The sequence below is a fragment of the Stenella coeruleoalba genome, assembly GCF_951394435.1.
Source record: "Stenella coeruleoalba genome assembly, chromosome: 6".
In the NCBI taxonomy this organism is placed as follows: domain Eukaryota; kingdom Metazoa; phylum Chordata; class Mammalia; order Artiodactyla; family Delphinidae; genus Stenella; species Stenella coeruleoalba.
Window position 1 is genome coordinate 49,802,436 of NC_137151.1, and position 24,275 is coordinate 49,826,710.

At 42.2% G+C, this 24,275-nt stretch overlaps 1 protein-coding gene across 1 annotated transcript in view; it reads right to left on the reverse strand.

Moving 5' to 3' along the window:
* The window catches only part of ARL5A (ARF like GTPase 5A), a 70,860-nt gene that overhangs the window by 11,687 nt on the left and 34,898 nt on the right, over positions 1-24,275 (reverse strand). Inside the window, exons 7-8 of the transcript XR_013828884.1 lie at positions 12,562-12,674; positions 1,477-1,589 (exon numbers count right to left, since the gene is read on the reverse strand). The gene's annotated coding sequence lies outside the window, so the exon portion shown is untranslated. The remainder of the gene's footprint in view (positions 1-1,476; positions 1,590-12,561; positions 12,675-24,275) is intronic.

The following is a 24,275-nucleotide window of genomic DNA, read 5'->3' on the forward strand; positions in this document are numbered from 1 at the left end:
TCCTTTTTTTTCCCTCAAGACTTCTTTGGCTATTCGGGGTCTTTTTTGTCTCCATACAAATTTTAAGATTTTTGTTCTAGTTCTGTAAAAAATGCCAGTGGTAATTTGATAGGGATTGCATTGAATCTGTAGGTTGCTTTGTGTAGTATAGTCATTTTGACAACATTGATTCTTCCAATCCAAGAACATGGTATATCTCTCCATCCATTTGTGTCACCTTTGATTTCTTTCATCAGTGTCTTATAGTTTTCTGAGTACAGGTCTTTTACCTCCCTAGGTAGGTTTATTCCTAGGTATTTTATTCTTTTTGTTGCAATGGTGAATGGGATTGTTTCCTTAATTTCTCTTTCTGATCTTTCAATGTTAGTGTATAGGAATGCAAGAGATTTCTGTGCATTAATTTTGTATCCTGCAACTTTACCAAATTCATTGATTAGCTCTAGTAGTTTTCTGGTGGCATCTTTAGGATTCTCTATGTATAGTATCATGTCATCTGCAAACAGTGACAGTTTTACTTCTTTTGTTAGGTGGATTCTTAACCACTGCACCAGCAGGGAAGTCCCCTGAGATTAGTTTTTTCCAAAATAGAAGCTTGTCCCATAAAACTTCTCTGTGGTTTCCTTTCCTCAAAAGTAAACAAGGGAATTGTGACTGGCTTTTCCCAGTAGGAGTTCTTGAGAATCATTAGTCTTATAAGTTGGTCCATGAGAAGAGGGTTCCATTGTCAAGAAGTGTGGGAAGTGCTGAGCATTCTAACCCGTCTATGAGATTTGCAGGCACATTCAATTGTAATGGCCCCAAGAAACAGAGCCTCGAAGGAAGAGAAATCTACTGGCTTCTTTGGTTTCTCCTTGCATGTCTGAAAAGTATTCAACCATAGTACAATATATTTAAGTTAATTTTGTCCCACAGAATATACTTTGTGAATCCCGACGTTAACATTTATCCAGTGTGGCAATTCCAGACCTGCCTTGGTGTAAACAAACCCTGAGGACTGGCACAGAAAAAAAACTGGCACCCAAGGCTGGGAAGAGAGAGTCAGTTTACCAACCTTCCATCTCTGACCTGCATGTCATTTAATTGACAACTAAATGTCTTACTCTAGGAAATCCTTCCCTTGCTTTGGGACTCATTTTCCTTATCTGTAAAATGAGCAAGCTGTATGACCCTTTCGGCTCTGCATTGCATGAAATATCTTCCTATGTGTGGGTTCACTTTAGAACTTGACCTCACCACTGCCCCTTGGGCTGCTGAGTGACAGACACCACAGCTAATCTTCCATAAATAGATGTTCCATATCCTGGGTCTCAGGATGAATTTATAGCTGAAGATTGACACATAGTAACTTTCAAACAAGACCAATCTGATCTCCAAAAGAAAACATTTTACACTATTTAAAAACCATTATATTACACTATAAATAATAAGTATGAATGACAGTCCTGATTTTTATTTAAAAATAAGTTTAAAACTTACCAAGCAATTTCTCTGGACAGGTCAACACCCAAGAGGCATCTCAATGCAGCTTAGAGTCATCCCAGGGGCCATTGGGGTTAATAATGACTTTTTACCTAAAAAATTTCTGTGTCCTTTTTTTTTTATGAAACCAATAAAAGACATTTCAATGTGATTAGTACATTTCTTGATTGGTTACAGGTGTGCCTTATTTGACCACCCCAGGAGCTTAACAGGGAGCAGAACCACTTCGTTTCTCTGTTATTTTGCTTAATTCTGAACGATGACAAAAGGGTCTAAACACCAGCTGATCTAAAAATGAACCTAAGGCTGCAGAGACTGAGAAGGACCAAAAGTAAAAATGCAAATCTAATTTAGATGCCAAAGAAAATATGGCTTTCAGGGAAGAACATTTAAAGAAATACCTAAGTCATGGTATTTTCAGGGAGAAAAAGTAATAAGAAGAAACTATGAGATAATAAGCTAGCAATGTGTTAATCTCGAGTAACCAAAACAAAATTCAAACCCCATTAGCAGTTTGGAACTGACTTCTGCTTCTTGAAATAAGAAAAGAATAGTTCTACAGATAAGGAGTACGTAAAGAATAGTCCTACATGTAGGGAATAGGTAGAGAATATTAACTCTAAAATGTGCTATTCCCAGAGGCTAAATACCTGCCATCCTTAGCCAGCCAAAGGAATCCTTCCTCCTACCTCAGCTCAATTCACCTCCCTGACTTTCTCTTTCCCCAGATGCACAAAATGAAAATAAACACTGAATTACAAGGCTGACTGTTGCTTTGCCACGCTGCCTAAAGGCCCAGACTGGGAGACTTATCAGAGACCAGTTTTGGCATTCAGCTCAAGATTACCCCCAGGTGGCGTTTTATCAATGTACAGTCTGTCCCTTGCCCCTTTGGACATATTCCACCACTTCTAAAGCCAAATCTGCATCTCTGTCCCTCAGGCTCTTTTCCTCAGCACTAAGGGAAGTTGTCCTGCCCAGCAAGCTGCAGACCAGAAGTGCCAAGGAATTAACACACTACCCCAAGTCACCAGCTACCACACTCAATAGTGCCTGTCAGGAGTTTTTGTATAAATACCCCATCTCCCTCCCACCTTGGGAGGAATAATTTTGAGGCGTGTGCTTTGCACTGATCCCAGTTTCCCTGAGGCTTAATAGTTCTGTCTTCCCTTCCCTGTATAACATGCCTTTCTTTACTGGAGTTGCTTGTGCTTCTTAAATAAAGTACTTTCACTTAAATCCATCTTCAGCGTCTGCACCTGGGAAAACCCACACTAAGACTCGTTATATCCGATGGCCATTTCACAATGAGGAAGGGAAGTTCTCAAAAACAGGTTATACTGCAAAGGGGCATAGTTGTCAAGGCAAATCTCACCTCCAACATGCTGAAGCTCTCCAAAGGCCACTCCAGTGAGTAAGTCATGATGGCCTTGCCTATGCCTTTGAGCCCCCCTAAAATGCTCTCCTCTATCTTCTCAGCCAATTTGTGTCTAAATCCTTCCTAGAAGCTACATCAAAATGTAACTATACCATTCTCTAGGAGAGTTCCCAAAGTATGGTCCCAGGGCCAGCAGCATTAGGACCACCTGGGAACTTGCTAAAAATGCAAATCTTGGGCCCCTACTCCAGCCTATTGAATTAGATTCTCTTGGGTAGGGGCCCAGCATCCTTATTTTAACAAGCCCTCCAAGTGATTCTGATGCACGATGAAATGTGAGAACTACTGTTCTAGGAAGCATTTCCTGTCACCCACAATCTGACTGTAAAAACCTCCAACTCCAGTTCTTACCCTCTTCCACATTTATTCAAACTCTCAGCGCCACCTCGTAAATCTCTCTCATGATGACCTCTTTTCTCCTTCTCCATTGCCACTGCTTTAATTCAGGCCGATCCATAGGTCTCACCTGAATTATCAATGCAATCTCCCAGCTGGTCTCCCTGAATCCGTGCCTCCCATCTAGTCTCCATCAGCCCTGGTGCGTGTGTGTCTAAAATGCAGATGTGTTGTGTCCCTCTAGTGCTTCAAATGCTTCCACTGCAGTCTGTCATCTAAAGGTAAGTTTAAGGTCCTTCGGCTCTTCATGGAAGGCCATTTGTGCTTTGTCTCCTGCCTAACTTTTCCTGGACTTCAGACACACCAAAGTACCTACAGCGCACCTCCCCTTTCACTTCCTCAAAGTACCTACAGCGCACCTCCCCTTTCACTGAACCATCTCTATCACAGCTACATTCCTTAGGGTCTTAAAAACCCCACAGGTGCCCTCCTTAAACAAACCATAGCCATGTAAAAAACAACCCTTCAAGACAATATCAAATTTTGGAGGGGATCAGTAGCCTAAAGCAACTCAGGCTGCGGGGGTGAAGAGAAAAGGAGGACGGAGAGGCCAAAGCTAGATTTTTCTCTACTTTTTCAGTTTTCCTCTGGGTAGGTCTTACCCCTCAGGGCCCAGTCAAGCCACTTGTTTTCCAGCCCATTCTGCATTCACTATCTTTGGCTCTAGGACTTATTTTGTCCCTAAACTCTTTGAGATGAATTCCTCCTCCGTAAACTAGAGATAAATGCTTGCCTTGTGTATCACATGGGGCTGGATGAGGCTCAAATGAGAAAACATTTATAACAAGCTTTGAAAGCTCTGAGGTATAGATACAAGACAAAAGTAAGGTATTGCTGTTAAATAACTGAAACAATTACACTAGCCAACATTTAGTGAGCACTAATTATTTGCCAGGCCTAATCTGACTATAAAATGCATCATTTTATTTAATCCTTTTAAAGCTCCAAGAGTAAAATACTATGATAATCCCATTTCACATAAGAGGAAACTTAAGAGGCAGCAGAAATTGCAAACAGCCTGCCCAACATTACTTAGAAGTAATGGAGCCAGGATTCAAACCCAGGTAGTGTCACTCCAGAGCCCAATTTCTTAACCCCTGTGTGCTACTGCCTCACGAGCATGTCTGTGACTGTGGGGATGTGACATTATCCAAAGGGCCTGACATATTCTAGGGTAGGCCAGTTGAGCTCACTGTACAGGGGTCAATCTATTGCTCTATCGTCCGTCCATCCATCTACCTGCTCACTGGTCATCCATTCATTGTCCTCCATCGGTGGCCAGAGCGGTGAAGAGTCTTGTCTCTGAGGTTGGAGCACCTGAGTGCAAGGATACTAACAGTGTGACCTTGAGCAAATAACCTACCTGCTTTGTACCTTGGGTTCCTTTCCTGTAAAATGAGGAAGACATCTGTATTGGCCTCATAAAATTTTCTGCAGATTGAGAGAATTTCTGTAAAAAGGTGAGCACAGTGCCTAATACGTGGTGAGTGTTCAATAAATGTTGGTTCTTATTATTATCATTTCTCTGGGGGCAGTAGCAATGTGGTGAGGTAAAGCAATATTCTCTACCAAACTGTGAAGAATATATTACAGGAGCCATCACAATGTCTCTGGAGAATGCTTGCCGCACTTAGAAAACTGTCTTGAGCCCTTGAGCTGTCTTTGGGTCATCAGACAAGAGCAAACAGGCTCCAGACCTGGGGTCAACACAGTGTTGAACGCGGAGCTCACTGCTGCAAATAGCAGCCACCTGTGGGCTGGACAGAATGTGTCCACCCTCTGGCAAGGAGTCGGGGCATGAGGGTGTGAGGAAAACTAAGCCAGAGCAAAGGCAGTGTGTGTGGGCTCAGTGGGCAGAAGGGAAGGAACTAAGCACATTTCAATCAAAAATGGCTTCTTTTCAAGGGGGGGTTGTGCTATCTGTGAGGCCCAGCCTCATTTTCACAAAGGGCCTCAAGAGGAGGCCTCTGAAGTTAAGTCTAGTGAGGTTACACAATAGCTGACCAAGATAAACTGACAGGATTAAAATAAGTTGCCGTTCATCAGGGAACTTAAAACTTGGTTCCCACTTCCTAGAGTACACTGTAAATTAAGATTTTTAAGTAAGTTCTGCAATTTTCTCATGAATAACATAATTATATTGCGCTCTGTTTTTGTTTTAGAAGTTAATTTGTTGATTGAAAACATTTAAGTATCCCATAATATTTATAATCTTGCAATCCTGATACAAAATTTTTTCAAGAGTTGTTTTTTAATAGATTATGAGTCTCCAAAGAGAAAGTGGAACAGGCCAGGCACTGAGTCTCCTGAAGCTTTACATTAACTTTTACAAAATGAACATCAGGATGTGATGGGTGGAATTGTATCCCCCCAACCCTCGCCCCAAAAAGGTACGTTGAAGTTCTAAATCCCCAGGATCTGAGAATGTGACCTCATGTGGAAATAGTGTTGTTGAAGATGTAATTAGTGAAGATGAGGTCATACTGGAGTAGCATAGGCCCTTAAAGAGTATGACTGGTGTCTTCACAAAGAGACGAGAAGCACAGAGGAGACTGTCATTTGCAGAGACAGAGAGACACAAAGGAGAAGATGGCCACATGAAGATGGAGGCAGGGATTGGAGTGATGCATCTACAAGCCAAGGAACCAAGGATAACCTGCAAACACCAGCAGCAAGAAGAGGCAAGATTGGATTCTCTCCTATAGCTTTCAGAGGGAGCATGGTCCTGCCAACACCTTGATTTCAGACTTCCAGCCTCCAGAACAGTAAGACAGTAAATTTCTATTATTTCAAGCCACCCAGTTTGTGGTACTTTGTTACAACAGCTCTAGGAAACTATTACACAAGGTTACATCTTCCCTCTATTTTCACAGCCTCTGTTAGATGGTCCAGGCATCTGTTAGAACAGGATCCCACGTGTTGCCTTATGTTTGTCTTCTCTTATTGGGCTATAAGCAGGAGTGGTGGTGTTTATTCATCTATAACATAATAGTATAATAGTATATATATATATTATATATAGCATAATATAGCATATATAGTATAATATAGCACATAATATTTGCTCGATAAATGCACGTTTGACTGAACGAATGAATCTCAAAGAACCTCTGGGATTCACCTTGGCTGCTGGTCCACCTTCAGCCTCCAGCCCTTGAATACTGAACTATTTTCCAACTTAATAGGTATACAAAGGTGCTAGGTGTGAGAAACCAGGGCAGCAGCAAATGGCCCTGGAGGACATTGTGGGATCTGAGACACTGAGTTGGTCACACAGCCTTGACCTCAGATCTGCCCCTTACCTCTGAGTAGCCTTCAGTCACACACTTTTGGGTCTTTTAAAAAGTAAGTTTATTGCCTTACTGATTTGCCTGGGAAACAACTCCTTGAAACTAAAAATGAGTATCACTTCAATGTCCAGTGTACATGTGGGAGATATTAGCTGTAATTCAGTGTTTCTCCTTCTCCATATATAATGCACACACATGTGAACACACACACATACACAAGTACATGTGTATGTAGGTGTGTGTATAAATTTCTGATGTTGGTGTCAATAGTCTTTGACACCAATGACTTTTACAATTAGGCTACTGTAATGATTACTACACAACCATTGGTTGAAAATAATCATGTTATCATTAAACATGTCAGTTCTAGAAAGATGAAATACATAACAAAAGGAAAAGAAATGGTAAAACAAAAATCAATTCATTAAAGGTTATGTGTTTTCAGAAGTATTGGACATTTTAAATTCTTCAAAATGTATAACTTCAAAGATACCCAATTTATACCTCACTAGAAAAAGTTGTATTTTGTTATTTACCCCTAGATGCAAACTGAGTTATTTCTAACAGAACCATCATGACTTGAACACTGGAACCATCCAGTCAACCTCAATAGTTGCCCAGAAGTTCAGATGGAAAAGAGAACGGCTATGTGCTTACCATCTGTTTCCCATATGCCTGAGAAAAGATCCAGACAAATCCAAATTCTCAGGGCAACTGGCCTTCAAATCAGTCACCAGAGAGAGAAATGCTTCCTGCCGCTGGCTAAGCTGACCACACTGCAGTAAATACACCTCGTGTTCAATGGTCAGAATCTTGATTGTCTTGTACAGTGGTATAAACAGTATCAGAAAACCGAGAGAACTCTGACCCATCTAGGTGCACACCTACCCACACAGGTGTTTTAGATGTGACACTTGATTACCACGGGCCTTCCTTTCTCTGAATGGACACTCTGGCCTGTCTACCTGCCAAGCAGTGTGAATTTCAATAGTTTGCCAGAGGGTTAAAGAGACTGTGGCTTTTAAACTGAGATATGTTAAATACTTTAAAAACAGTTTTTGTTTGTGTTTTGTTTTGCTTTTTTAATCTTTTGGCCATGCCACCCAGCCTGTTGGATCTTATTCCCCCACCAGGGATAGAACCCATGTCCCCTGCATTAGAAGCTCGGAGTCTTAACAACTGGACAGCCAGGGAAGTCCCTGAAAATCAGCTATTGTTATAGACCTGAGAACACTTTTTTTTTTTTTTTAACATTTAAAAATACTCTACCAGACCGTGGTCTTTTGACCATGGTCTTTGGGGCCCTGGGTGGCTGCAAGGAGTTTTCTTGGGGTTACCCTAGGAATAGCTGATAGTAGAATTTCTCCATTTTCCCCCCTCCTTTACATATTGGAATTTTGCTCCTGATAAACAAGGCAGAATTTGGTTTTTCATTTTAACGCATTATAGTAGCTACTCAGTAAATATTTATTGAATGTTCCAATAGATTCAAAATATATGTGCTTAGTGAATTTTGGATTAACAGATGCTAAATGATGTCACTGCTTATGAATGCAAGCCAGACTAAAAAGACCTAGTCAACAAAAGCTGTAGGAATGACACACGGGTGACAACTTTCCTCTTGGTACTGCCTTATGGGTATTTCATGCAGCATGGGCTAGTCCTCTTGGGGAAGAGAGGAAACTCAGAGGTGGTGAGGTCCTTTCATGACTTTTAACAGCTTCATGTAAACAGAGAAACCAAGCTAAAAGGCAATCAAACTCCTCAATCGAATGTGGCTGAAACCACAGAGGACCCTGAGGCTGTTTGGGAGATATGAGGACCCCAAAGAGATCTGGGTCAATACACAGCTCCTATCAACGCTAGCTCAGTAGATTCCCTCTCTTTAAAGAATTTATTTATTTATTTATTTTTTAATTAATTGGATCCCTCTTTGAGATCCACCCTCAGCAATGCCCAGAGGCCAGATGCGTTCTGGATGGCATCTCCCTTTTGTGCTAGCAGGACAACAGGAAGGCATGCCAACCCGAGCCCTAGTGAAAGCCTTCAAGGCTGAGGTCCTGAACGTTTCCTCTGTTTGTTGGCCACATAGGTTCCTGAACTTGCCACCATGCCTGTTTTACAATTTTCAAAAATCAAAATATGTAGCACTGGGCTTCCCTGGTGGCGCAGTGGTTGAGAGTCCGCCTGCCGATGCAGGGGATATGGGTTCGTGCCCCGGTCCAGGAGGATCCCACATGCTGTGGAGCAGCTGGGCTCGTGAGCCATGGCCGCTGGGCCTGTGCGTCCGGAGCCTGTTGCTCCGCAACGGGAGAGGCCACAGCAGTGGGAGGCCCACATACCGCAAAGAAAAAAAAAAAAAAATGTAGCACTTTTATTAGAGCTATTCTTAACATGCGAATGTATACACATGTACACACACACACACACACACACACACACACACACACAAGCAGGGCATATAATTAGTGCAGATGATATACATAGGCTCATGAATGAAGCTTGTGCTGGAGACATTGCTGGACCAGCAAGTATGACTCTGCCCCACCAAAGCATTCATCCAGTGAATATTTATTGAGTGCCAATTAATGTGCTAGGTATTGTGATGTGGATATGGTGATGACTGAAAAGGACAAAGTCTCTATCCTCCTGAATTTACATACCAGTGAGGAAGACAGATAGTATACAGGGGGACAGATCAAAGTTCTAAGAGTAGAGGGAAGGGCGGCAAGGCAAGCTTGTCAGGAGAGCCACGGAAGCTCTGTGATACGGTGAAGCTGGAGCACAGGCCTCAATGAAACGAGAGTGAGCCATGTGAGTGTCTGAGGGAGACCATTCTGGGCAGAAGAAACAGCAAATATAACGGCCCTGAGGGAGGGATATGCCTGACTTATTTAAGCAAAAGCCAAGCCAAGGAGGCTGGAAGGGATTGATGGAGGAGATTAGCAGGGAACCCTTCAGGAACACATCAGAGTCAGATCCCATCGGCCCTGATCATGCTTTTGGAAGGTTATGAGTCAGGGAGTGACAGCCACGTGCACTGTGGTGCACATCGATAATCCTGGAAAGGGTGTTAGTTCTGACGATTGGGTGTCTTGCACAGACTTTTGACAGGTGGCCAGAGGGCCACCATTCCTTGCAGAGGGTAAGTTCCAATCCCAGTCTCTTGGAGCTAATTCAGGAGTGGGCATCTTTCTGCCTACTGTTTCTCTCCTTCCTCCTTCTCCCCCCCACTCAGGAGCTGTCCCTCCTCAATAGACTTCTAGGAAAGGTAAACTGGGGAGAGGAGACAAAATGCAAAACACGAGTCTTTCAACTTGGTCCAAGTGTAGGTAAGGAAGGGCGAACCGACAGCTGATCTGAGGTCTGGGAAGTAGCTGATCCGTGTCCATCATTAGTATCTGCCCTTTTTGCTTTAGATTTGTGAATCCAGTCCCAGACTGGCTGTTTTTACTCATTTATCAGTTTATTTTATTCTGTTATTTCTTTTCTTTGTTGTAGAGGGCTTGAACTTGCCCCTCTGGAGAGTAGATGTCCACATGCATCGGCCCATGCAGCCACGCCCCCGGGAGACACTGAGGCCAGGAAAGGAATGGTTTTACCTCTTTGCTTCAAAAGGTTGTATTGAAATAAAGACCGAAGATAATATGGGAACAGCTTCTGCACAACACATAATTATTTGGCTTAGCAAATATTTTAAAAATAAGCTAGGAAAGTATAGGCACTGCCATTGACTGCCCCTGTGTTCTCACAGAGGAGAAAATACAAGGGAAAAGGGAAAGGTGGGATGTGATAGGGCTTCTCTCTTCATTCTAAATAGTGAACTCAGAGTTTGAAAAATACAAGATGAACTGGAAGCCATTCTCTTGCCAGCCTCCTGCCTTCACTCATCAACTTCACAATTTCTCCAAGGAGCCCTACCATGCCCACTTCCCCTGCCCACCTCCCTCCCCAGCCTCCCTCTCTCACCTCCAGCACCTCTCACCTCTCAGCACCACTGGAGATGGGAGGGAGCTGGGAGAAGCAGTTTTTCCCTGTTACACATGGACTGAACAGCTCTGAGAACCAAAATAGAATGAAAGTTCCCACGCCTGGAGTGAGATCCAATCTCCTGCATCTGCCTGCTTCCTGCCCCTCCAGGCTCACTTCTCCCCAGAGTGGGCTCCAATCCCCTTGGCCTTCTTACTGGGAGCTCCAGGCTTCAGACCTGCTGTGACCCCTGCCTGGAACATTCTTCCCCCAAATAGTCACTGGGCTCCCTTCCTTCCATCATTAAGCTGCTGCCCAAATAGCACTTCCTTCCACCGTGTGCCGGCCAGCACTTGCCAGCCCAGCCACTCTCCATCACATTGCCTTGCTTTATTGTCCCTCGTGGTGCTCATCACCAACTAGCCATCACCATGTATTTGTCTATTCATTATCTGTCTCCCTCCCCGGGACACAGGCACCTCGAGAGCAGGGACCTCGGGAGTTGCTCCTGGCTGTGAAATTGTCCCTGGTGTGTGAAAGGTACACAACAAACTTGAATGAGTGAGAACAGGATTAGAATTTTTGTGAGTATAATACACTAGAAATTACTTCCCAGTTTATGGCATTCATTTTAGAAATGAGAAAAATGAGGCCCACCCAGAGAGGTCAACTGACTTGCCCGAGGTTACACAGCCAGTTAGCAGCAGAACCTGGGGCTAGAAGTCCAGGGGTCCTGATTCTCCTGGGCCAATGTTCATCCTACCAAACCCAGCTGCCTTTGATTCATTTATATCCTCTCTCCCCCTCTCTCCTTCTTTTCCTTACAATGAACCACAAAGGAAATCTCAAGTTAATGATATTCATTAAGTTATTTCCTGCCTTAACATTTTGAGCCAAGAAAGGAAGGAAGTTTAGAGCTACTTAGTAAACATCGGTGCTAAGGCCTGCGCGGCAGGGATTCCTACCAGATTTGATAGATGAGGACACTGGCCATCAGAGAAGGTAAGGAAGATGGCTATTTAGCTGCAGCGCTGACACCAGAGCCCTCTCTCCTATGTGTGTGGCTGGGCTCCCACGTCGAACCGCCGGCATCAGACTCTGTGTCTCCTTTCGAGTATCCCTGTCACTGTGATGCCTCTGGAGCTGTAGCCTCTCCGATTCTTAATGAGCCACTGAGCTGTCCCTCATGAGCTTTGTGGCAGCAGCCCTACCTTTGATTCAGGGCTCAGGGTATGTGTGTTGGGGGTTGAGGGGAGTGTGTGGGCAGAGAGTTATTTCCTGGAATGATAGCTCCTCTGGATGCCCATCCTCTGAGGGTTCCATGGACTGAGGTAAACTTGAAGACAGTCACCTTTCCCAGGAGTCACTCTCATCCTCCCTCATGCGTTAACTCACAGGCAACAGAAAGAGCAGTTGGATGTTCTAAGCTAGAAAGCACTAGGCAAAACCGCCTTTGAAAGTAACAAGCCCAGCTAGCACTGAGCAAATGTAGGCTCGGACGTGCATGTTCAAGCACCAGAGTGAACCAGCCGGTCCTGGAGTGGTGATCTGACTTGGTCTTCTCTTCTTCCTCCCCTCAATGCCACAGACATACACACACTCTCTCTCTCTCACACACACAGAGTTTTAGTTTTTGTTCAGAGGTAGGCAACCTCAGAGTTGGAACTTGGAAACACAGTCATAGGTTAATATTATGTGGAAGAGGGATTAGACAGAATCCCTGAGCAGCTCCAAATGCCAGAATGAGACTCAATGGAGGGCGAGGGGGGTCACAGAGAGGTAGACCAGGGGCTAACATAGACAGAGACATTCTTATAACTAGAGCTGTCTGATGAAGGAGCAGCCTGCTTGGTGAGGTAATAGTTGCTGTAACTCAAAGGGTATGGAAGATGGCTGTACAACCTCTGATTAGGAATGCTGGGGGGCCCTCAGCATCCCACAGTCCTTCCAACTCTACGACTCTAAGAGAACTTGAAATAGTTTGCTTACTGTCAACTTTCGTTGAATCATTTGCTGAATCATCATTTCCTAAAGTCACTGTGACTCACACATGGTTCAAAAGCAAAGCTTTTATCTTCTTACCCCAAATGCGTTGTTTGAATCTGTAAGAAAGAAGATAAATTTATAAACAGGGGGTTCATTTTTTGCCTTTAACTTACATATATTTCTCATATTTTAACTCTCTCCTGTGATATATTTAAAAAGAACATCACTACAGATAGTATGGTTGGACGGCACAGTCAAAATGTCCTCAAAACCCAGGGCGTCAAAATTCATGTCCTGCTCTCTGAACCAGCCAGGTAAATCCTATTAGCCTAGAAATCTCTGCTCAGCACTCAGTTTACACCTGCCTGGGGCGACAGAGAGAACTCACTAACCTTCTTCTTAAACAAGTAGGGAGGGCTTCCCTGGTGTGAGAGTCCGCCTGCTGATGCTAGGGCACACGGGTTCGTGCCCCGGTCCGGAAGGATCCCACATGCCGCGGAGCGACTGGGCCCGTGAGCCTGCGCGCCCGTGAGCCTGCGCGCCCGGAGCCTGCGCCTTTGGAGCCTGCGCGACCGAAGCCTGCGCGTCTGGAGCCTGTGCTCCACAACGGGAGAGGCCACAACAGTGAGAGGCCGGCGTACCGCAAAAAAAAAAAAACTAGGGAAATATTGTCCATTTCCATTGTGAACCTGCCGTGTGACCTTGGGAAAGTTACTAGCTTCTCCAAGACTCGGTTTCCTCATGTGAAATATAGAGATTACAACAGTACCTAGCATACAGAGTTACTGTTAGCACTAAATTAAATAATACATGTAATATACTTTTTGCAATACAGGACACATGGTAAAAAAAAAAAAAGGTTAGCTACTATTATTATTCTTAACTTCATTGAACTTTATTAGAAATTACTATAAAGGAAGTGTGTATATATATATATATATATACACACACACACACACACACACACACATATATATACATACACAATGAAACTACAACTCAGTCATAAAAAAGAATGAAATTTTGCCATTTGCAACAACACGGATTGACTTGGAGGTTATTACACTAAGTGAAATAAGTTAAATAGAGAAAGACAAATACTGTATGATATCACTTATGTGTGGAATCTAAAAAATAAAACAAACTAGTGAGTATAATAAAAAAGGAAATAGACTCGCACATATAAAGAACAAACCAGTGGTTACCAGTGGGGAGAGGGAAAGGGGGAGGGACAAGATAGGGGTAGGGGATTAAGAGGTACAAACTACTATGCATAAAGTAAATAAGCTACAAGGGGGACTTCCCTGGTGGTCCAGTGGTTAAGTCTCTGAGCTTCCACCGCAGGGGGCGCGGGTTTGATCCCTGGTCCGGGAAATAAGATCCCACATGCTGCATGGTGCGGCCAAAAAAAAAAAAAAAAAAATGCTACAAGGATATATTGTACAATACAGGTAATATAGCCAATATTTTATAATAATTAAAAATGGAGCATAACCTTTAAAAATTGTGAATCACTATAGTGTACACCTGTAACATGTAATATTATACATCAACTACACTTTAATAAAAAGTATTTTTTTAAAGAAAAATACTAAAGAATTATGCCCTAAAAATCTCTTTCATGTAAAACAAGTCTGAAGATAAGCAGTCTTGGTCTAGTATGCAGCTTCCAAGCATTATTAATGACCCAGTCTCCTCCTTTTTTCTCTAGAAATTTTAGCATGTGATACCCATTCTCAAATCACCTCCTGGTCCAAGATGGTTGCTAGAGCTCAAGCCACTTCATCTGCATTCCAAGTAGCAGGATAAAAGGGGAAAGATAAACATGCATTTTCCTAGAGTCCCCCAGAACATTTCTGCTTGTATCAATATTTTATAGGCCGGAACTCATCCACATGTTCACACTTAACTGCAAAGGAACTTGGAAAAAGTAATCTTTAATTCTGAGCAGTAAGAAGCTCAGCTAAAAATCAGGGTTAGATTACTAAGGAGGAGAGGAAAAGATATCAGAGTAAGTAACTAGCAGTTTCTGCCAAAACCTCCAAGCTCACCTCCAGCCGAATCTGCTGGCCACTCGCTTTCACTGGTCCTGTCTTTCAGAGGCTCACCTGCTCAGTGTCTCCCAAATATTGCTCTTGTGTGTCCTTGTGCATCATTCCTCCTGGCTTGCAGCACCTCCCAGCTTCACTTCGCTACTCTGAGACCTCTTTTTTCAAGGCTCCTGTCAGGGCTCTCCCCATCCACAGAGCATCCTGATGCCATTTTCCACTGTAATCCAGAAAATGCCACCCCTGTGTTTTACCTTGTTATCCAAAATTTACCTCTACAATGACCATGTGAGTCTGTCTTCAGGCATAGGGCCGATTTTGTTTTCAATCAAGTTCCTGGCAAAGTAAGTTTCTTACTTACTGTAAATATTCAATATATATTTGTTTCTGTTATCAATGAGAGTCATAGACAAGATCTGGACTCAGAGTTTAAAAGTTTGAGGAATTATTCCAGCTGGTCAAATTCCCTTTGCTCCTGTGAGTAGATTCATGAAACTAACCCTCCTTGGAGTTAGTTTCCAAAGAAAGATAGAGAAGATTTAGGGAGTGGCAAAATTTATATAAAATCCACAGGGGACATTTTTAAAAGTCTTTATAAGCCCTTTTTATGGATAAAGTCAAGGCTTCCTGGATAGTTTCTGGTCTCTGTTTAACTTTGCAAAGGTTACTGAAGCTGTTAGAGTTTCATTAGACAATCTAATGAAGTCTGACCCTCCCATTACACAGATGGGCAAAGTGAGATAAACTAAGCCTAGAGATAAAATGTCTTGCCCCAGGTAGTGTCAGAACTAGGGGATTGTTTCCAGATACACTCCAGATCCCTTACCACTAAGCCACAGCACAATGACGGAAGATCTTTGTTTCCATTTCTAAAGAAATGAGATGATTAATCATTCTGCACTACCCATCCATCTCCCCTAGACTCTCTGTCAGCAGCCCAGATTCAGACTCTCCAATCAATTGAGGAATGCCAGTTCTAAGGAATTTACATGCTAAACAAATCCAGACTTCTGAAGGCCTTAATTTAGAAATGGGGATTCCAAATCTTATCCTAGCCTCCCTTTCCAGCCTTTTGGTCTCTATGGAGCATTCCCAATATCTAAGCAGACAAGTCATTTTATTGCCATGTCATATTTACAGTTTAGAACTTGCTGTTGTGCTGTGTTTTCTTTTCTCAGATCTAGTACGAAGACTAAATAGGAAGGTGACATCAAACAGTTGGACAAACACAGCTGTCGGAAGCTGCCCCGAGCACTCTGGGAAAGCAGTTGGTCCCCCTCCAGTAACACGCAGGGGCAGGCTGGCACTGAAAGGTCATTGGCTACTAAATAGCAAGCTCACTCTGAGGCGCCTGAGATGTGATGGTTGTTTGGAGTCCACTAATGCTGATTTTACTCAAGAGTTTGTCGTTTTTCAGGGCAACCATGGGTTATTATGACTACTAACATTTGCTGTTTATTGAGTGTCTATGGTGTAAACAGAAAAGGGAATGTGTCCATCTTCAAGAAGAAGCTGGCAAACATGCTACATGTGGGCTGGGAAGGGGGTACATTTCGTTCTGGCTGATCAACAGATGGTCCCACAACAGCCCTTGGAGGCCTCACAGGTCACACAAACCCACTCCTCATTCCCCACCTGGGCCACCGAGGTGCTGGGACCTTCGAGGGCAGAGGAGGTGTGGAGTCGGGGAGGAGAGTGTTGGCCATAAACCCGAGTCACACATTTCCAACCTCTTTTATTTCCAGAGAGCCACATGGGCATAAATTGCAGCCAAGACAGTGAAGTCTCCTACAGTAAATGCAAGTAGCTACAGACAATAAGGAGAACTCAAAAATGCTCATTCTGAAAGACTCCAAAAAATGACTCCAAGCAGATTCTTCATAGCACCATGGGTTTTATTGAAAAGTGGAAGGAACTCTAATATCTTCAAATCCAGTCTCCCTGTCCTCCACACAACAGTCCTGTCAGATAAATTTTAGTGCCTGTTTGAACCATTCCAAGGTCTGGGATTCCTCAATTTTGTGAGGCAGGTTTATTAGTAATGCCCCGCTCTGGTTATGTAATTGTTCAATGGGAAATCTTTGAGTGTCAAGGACCCAGACTAGAGTAAGAAAGAGAAGTAAGAAAGAATCAAATTCTGCAGAGTTCTGTAACTTAAACAATACCATAAACAAAGTCAAAAGAAAACTGGTAAAAGAAATTGCGATACATACAAGAATGGGTTGAATTTCCCTAATATAAAAAAGCACTTGTATAGCAACTTGAAAAAGGAATCAAATTTTAAAAGAGAAAAGGCTATGAATAGGCAATTCACAGGATAAAAAAGGACCAATAAGCAGATGAAAAGAGCTTTTATTGCACACATTAGAAAACTGCAAATTCAAGCAATAAAATGCCATTTTTCACCAGTGCTTGACTAATGTCAAATCATCTGACAATACCCAGAATAGGGGGAAACAAACACTCTCATACTTCTTGAAGAGCAATTTGGTTATGACTATTGAAATTTAAAATGAACACAGCATTTGAAATTTAGTTCATAAGTATACTTTTGTAAGTACACAGAAACATTTTCAGCAATATTTGTAATAGAGGGATTTTTGCAATAGGAGAAAGTAAACAATTTAAATGCCCATTGATAAGAAATTGGGGTAATAAACTGAGGTACATCTAACATGGAATACTCAGAGCTGTTAAGTCAAATGAGGTAGCTCTACATGGGTAAATATAAAAAGATATCTAAGACATATTAAGTGAAAAGCACAAGGTGTGGAAATGTGTATATGAGCTTATGTAAAAAATTATATATGCTTGTATGGTCACAGAAATTTCTGTAAGAAGACATAAAGTATTAGCAGTAGTTACCATTTATTTGAAAATTAAAATATGCAAAGGCAATACTGTATTTTATCTCTGGATACATGCATATATAGCAAGTAGAAAATACACTGGAGCTCAGACATAATAATATAGTTTAAGAGGGAAAGAGAAATGAAACTGGCAAGGGCCCCTTAAGAACTTAAAAATATATTTTCATGTTTTGTTTCATTGTAAGTATTTGAAGGGGAGAAAAAGAAATAAAAAAGAAGATTCATTTGACTCAAAACACCCATTAACCTTTATAAAATCTCTTAAAATAATCAGTGAGACAATGATGACTCATTTTTTATTTTTAATGTGAAAGCCTGTAGCCAGTATGGATTAACATTTCCTTGGAGAAATTGGATCTACTTGGTAGAACATTCTTGTGCTAATCTTCTTTGTTTACCAGATTTTTCTATTAATATAGTCTGAAATGAACAGTTGTGCTTTCATGGCGTGTTTCTGTTTGTTGTCAAACACAGCTGATATTGTATCAAATTAGCAGCTTTCTTTGTGCTGGGGAAAGTGTCTTACCTTCCTCACCCCACTAAGGAAAGCTCTCACCAAAATTATTGGACCTTTTGTAAATCATGTATCTCCAACAAAATATTACTGGCAGATATTCTTTGAAACTTGCAAAGAATGGGTCTTCATTTTCAGAAGTCAACATGTTAGAACTGTTCACTCTGGACTGTGGGCTGGGTTCTCAGATCTGGGCTGCTGAATTCTCAAATATCCATAAACGTGCTCCTGCTTACAGATCTCCACTGACGCCTTTGGGAACGCTTTGTGCAAAACGATTCAGAATCCACTACCCAGATTGCTCTGTAAGAGCAAAGAGGTGGGCTCAGTGACTTGGCACTAATTGCCCTATTGTCCCTCTGATTCAGGAACTCACAGTGACAAGAGATGATAATGGCATTAAGCCATGAAATGTAATGTGGGTGGGAGACATTTCTTGCTTTGGATACCAGTAAGTGGCTTACCTCTTTACACTACACACATTTTACTCTCAGAGTATTACAACTGAGTTTTAAATATACATAATGGATTTTTCTCCCAAGCACTGTGCCATGGATGCAGTGGTGAATATTATCTAGTGAGACGCTCTCATCTAAAAGTCACTTTTTTAGGAGACAATTTCCTACCCAGAAAACTGGTTAAAACTCTTCAGTAGACAGACTAATTGGCTGGTTCTAACTTCCTAACTGGAAGCATGCTGGCCACAAATTAGCCAAAGGAAGTTTGAATCATAAGAAAAAAAATCAGCGTTACATACTCTGTTACCAACAAACCCCAGAAACAGTATGTTTCTGCAAGATCTCTGATGGTGTCTGGATGGATTCCATTCTGAGATACTCCGCTGGCAGAGAACTTTCCGGCAAAGCCTGCTGTCCACTGTCCTCCCACCCATACAGCACGCCTGTTGTTCTTCTGCTGTCCTCTCTGCACTCGCTCTGCGGCATCTGGAAGGCAAGGGCTTTTGCACAGATGTCCATCTTGCTCCTCTTCCAGTGGCCTTACTCATCCATTAGGGCACGCTAGGTCTCCCTGTTCCAGATGCTAGCGGGTGAATGAAGTCTCAGGTATACTGTTGACTTGGCCAGTAGGTACAGCTCCTCTCTGCAGCTCTCAAAATGAGCCTTTCTTCATCTGAAGCTTTGCATTACTTTTATCATGTAACAGCTACCACATATTAAGCCCTAGTATGCTCTAGACCTCACTGTCCAGTACAGACCTCACTGTCCAGTATGCTCTAGACCTCACTGTCCAAGAGTCACATGTGGCTACTGAGCACCTGAAATGTGGCTAGGTCAAATTGAGATGTGATGACAGTGTAAAATACACAATGGATTTTTAAGACTTAGTACAAAAAAATGTAAAATTTCTCATTAATAATTTTTATGTTGATTACGTGCTGGAATGATAAGATTTTGGATATACTGGGTAAATAAAATACACTATTAAAATTAATTTTACTGTTTCTTTTACATGTAACCACTGAGCAATTTAAAATTACATATGTGTCCCACATTATACTTCTATTGAATGGTGTTACTCTGGACGCACGTTCATTCATCTATCCATCCTTCAAATATTTGAGTGCCTATACTAGGGTTCAGGCACTAAGGCAGGTGCTAGAGGCATGGTGGGGTTTGTGAAGTACTCAAAGCCTTTGCCCTCATGGAGACAGATAGTAAATAAGAAAGCAAAAAGATGAATAATCACAAAACTGGGTAAGTGTGATGAAGAAACAGCCAGAGTATCACAATAGATAATAGCAAGGGTCAGAGGGCGAGACCTATTTACCTAGAGTGGCCAGGGAAGATCGCACCAAGAAGGTGACACTGGTGTTGAGACAGGAGTGGGATGAGCCAGACACGTGAAGAGGACGAGGAGGACTTCAGAAGACAGAAGGGTGTGTACAGACCCTGAGGGTCCTGGAGCACTGTCGGTGAAGGGCGCCATTGGACACCACATGAGGCGGCTCATGGAAACATGCAGGCCTAATAGGTCAAGGTAAGGAGTTTGGATTTTATCCAGTGGGAAGCCAAAGAAAAGATTTAAGTAGGGTGGTGGCTTGATCCATTTTATGCTTAAAATACCTTCTTTTGGCAATTGTATGAAGAATGGATTGGAAGTGACAATGGAAGATGCTGTATGTGTAAGAGGCACTTGCAGTAGTCCAGGCTAGAGGGGGTGGTAGCTTATTCTAAGGTGGTGGCAGTACAAAGTACTCAGTGTATTTCACTTGTCCCCAAGTCCTCCAGGTTTTTGGGCTCAAAGGGATACAAAGCCTCCAAAATGCAAATAAATGGATAACTAGGAGAGTCCAGCTCCCTTCCTAATATTTCTGAGGAGCGCCAGAGAGGAAGTTACATTTTCCTGGTGGTTCTTCTCACCACTTGCTCCCAGTCCCTAGACGCAACTCTTGATTCCCTATCGACATCCTGTGGCCTGCCCCAGCCTACTCTGAACATGACCTTCCACTGATTCCTTAAGGCAGTGTTAATACGAATCTAAGGAAGCTGCAAAGCTTCACTGAAGACACAGGAAAGGGTAACAAGAAACTGGAGCACCAAGGAAAAAGCAGCCATCACTTTATTATCTACTATGCCCGTTGGGAAGAGCACTCTGGGCTTATTTCCCCATTGCTTTTTCCTCTAGTTCCAGGGTCCAAACTGCTTTCCTTCGCTTTCAGGGAGAAAATTTGAAAGTCTCACTGCTTCTTTACTCAGAGCAAGCTACATTTATACCCACTATATCCCAACCTCTCTGATCCAGCTGGGTCTGTACTTTGCCTCTCAGAAGTAGGTGGCCCATCAATATGCTTTCCTAATCAAAAGGATAAGTTTTCCTCTGTTGAGGACGTTTCATGTGGAAGCATCTGAAATTAGGTTTTTAAATTACATTTTCTTTCCTCCACACTTGTATGATCTCATTTAATTCTCATTACAAAGTAGACATTATTCCGATTTTCCAAAGAAAAGTGAAGCTAAAAGAGGTGGCTCAGAGATTAATTTGCTCCAAATTATACAATCAGTAAGGGATGGAGAGACGATTCAAAACTGAATCCAGCTAAAACCCTGGCTGGCCACCACCAGCCTACACCGCCTCCTCTGCAGAGATAGGGCCCAAGGTCAAGGTCAGTTTTCTCCTCACAGCACCACCACCTGCTTCCCTCCCTTTTGGAAATCGTTTTTGCCTAGATGTCTAGAAATTCAAGGACACATTTTGTAGAATCTGTGTCTTTCCTCAGTGAGTGGAGGAAACAAATTCCCAGAAATGGGCAGAGGGAGGTAAATATGTAGATAAGAGGGCAGGAAAACCAAGAAATTAACACCTCATAGCCTTGACTGTTTTTTTTTTTAATTATGAAGCAAGGTTGTCTGCTGAGCTTGGGGAAAGGAAAGTAAGGAAAATGGTAGAGGAGAGCTGAGCTGTCCACTGAAGTGTTGCAATACCTCATGTGGGCAAGAAGGGGCACCTGCTGTGGGTGGGGTTAGGTGCTTCAGGAGACACTCTACAAAATGGGATTCCTGTCTGTTACTCGGCTATTAATGCATCCGCCATATCAGGGTAAAGGCAATTCCACTGTACTCTAAGAGACAAAAATCTCACCCTGACCAATGGAATGACATTTTAATACCAAGTACTTTGGAAAGTTCCTGGGGTTAGCAAGGGGTCCGGGGATTAGCTATTCAAAATTATCTACATTGCCGTTTTGAATAGGAAATCCTCTCAGAAATGCCTCTCATATCATATCCTACAGGCAACTGTGTCAAAGTCTGCTCTTCAACTCTGAGACCTTCCCCTTTCCTAAAATTTTTCCTTGAGTCTCAAGAGGGCTCTTTTGAAAAGTGCATCTTCATATTATCAGGTCCCAGATTCTTATTTAGAAGTAGGAGTTTTCTAATATAAATTCTCTTGAACCTCTCTTGAACTCTTCCCCAAATCCTCTGCATGGAGTTGTTGGGCCGGTGCCTGTCACAGACACCACGAGAATCGGACCACAGCCTTTGGGGGAAATGGTACCATTATCTTAAATGAGAGGAAAACTTTCCTTTTGGAGACTACCCCCAACATTGAATCTTGGCTTGGCTTTTGCAAAACCATACCCAAAACGGTTCATTTTAGAAAAAAATTCACATTAGCATTGTTTGGCATTATTTTCATTCTCTCTCCTCTCTCTATACCTGTTGTCTTCATTTCTGTTGCATATGAACTTGTTCTCACCATGAGACAGCTCAGCTGAGAACATTAATTCAAATAAACATGTCAATGTCACTCTAAAATAATGAGTCCCATGCTAGTACACTATGTTGACATGTACCACTTAGGAAATGTTGTATTCTGGGGAGTAGGGGCAGAATATGGTTGTTGTGATTGAATAAATACGTGTGTGTCCTTAGTTTAGCCTTATTTACAATAAAATCCAAAATTTCCCCCGTGGTTACAAGGCCATAGGTAGTATGACCTTTCACTATCTCAGACCTCATCTCCCATCCAAACCTTGTGGATTCTACATCCTACAAAATATTTTGAATACACAAGTTTTCCTTTGAATCTAAAGCCTCTTTAGCCACGTCTTTTGGCTCACCTTATCACAGCTCTGCAATGCAACCCACTTATACTGCACTACTTTTGTTCTCCTGATCATACTTTTATACCTCCTTATCTTTCACATGTTTTCTCTGCCTCAAATCATTTCCTCTTCTTCACCTGGTTAACTTTCACTCTTCTTTTAAGACACAGCTCAAATGCCACTCTCTCCCCAAAGCCTTCCTTGACCTGTCCCCCAGTCCGAGTTAACTGAGTTAAACGTATTCTTTACTGCCATACTGTAATCATTTGTCAACTTGTCCAAATGCCCTACCTGACAGAGAGAGTTGTTGTCTACCAAATCCCACTCATTGATTGTGATACAGTGGTGACCAGGAAGTGGCTCTCCAGCCAGGGACTGTATTTCCCAGCCTCCCTTGGATCTTGTGGTGGCCATGTGACCAGCTCTTGCCCATGGAATATGATCAGAAGTCAGGCATGCCACTTTTAGGGCTGAGGCCTTTAAGAAGCAGACATATCTCCTCCATGCTCTGTCCCCTTCTTCAGCCTTGATGCAGTTAACAGCAAGGCCTTGGGGATGGTAGAGTCACAAGACAGAAGGACCTGGCCATCAACCTGGAACACCTGCCTTGGACAATTATGGGAGAAATAAACAACTTCAAGGAAGCTCTGATTTATTTTGTTGTAAAGAAAAGTTGTTAAGGAAAAAAAAAAGTATTGGTTTACAGGTAAATAGGTAAATCTGTAGAAAACCAGCCAGTTGAATTCAGCAGCATCTGATCATTTTATGGGATTTTTGGTTCAACAGACTTATTTAGGTGGTTCCAGTATTTGAAGGAGGAAAGGATAAACGTCTGGACAACTAGAAAAATCTCTGAATACATGTTAAAGTTCAACTCAGAGCTGTTTCTATCCACTTACTTTTCAAACAATACCTTAGAACTAATTTTAATACCATTTTTGTTGAGTGGACTGAGAATTCAAGAAGTATATGCATACAAAACATTATTAATTTAAATGTATAATCACTAGCAAACATCTCTGAAATGTTGTCATTGTTCTGATAAATCTTTTAAAAATACTTGGTATACTAGTACTTTTGTGATAATGTAACTGATTAGTATTAAATAACTTGAGCAGTAATTTTGAAAGAACAGACTTGAGGAAGGAATAAAGTTTTGAGTTTAAACCAGGAGAACTTTTCAAATGTTTGTTTGAAGTTGGAAAGAAGGAAAGAAACACAGATACTGGCAACAAAGGTTGAAGGGAGAGAGGGAGGGGAAAAGGAGAGGCCATTCTATGTAAGGAGCTTGTTACTTGAAGGACCAAGAGAAGATCAATGGTAATGAAATTTGAGAAAACGGAAAAAGGAAGCAAGAGGTGGGTAGTAGGGAAGATGAATTTTTCTGACATACACATCACATTTCAGACATCTGAACAATCACACAGGCAACATATGTCTGTAGGCAACATGAGTCTCAATAAAAAGCAAATGGTCAGGGACGGAGAGGGAGGTTTGGTAATACCCTGAATGACTTGGAATAGCAGAGTGGTGGTGTGTCTTGAGGAATTCCCACAATATAGGGTGAAAGAGGAGTCAGTAGGCACAAATATGAAAAAAATACATCCCAATACATACCTAATAAAAGAGAGAGATGCTCTGGCACAGATTTATTTCTCATGAGTCTTGGGCCAGAAATCTTACAACCAGAAGCAGAAATACTTACATGTCTAATGTTATGT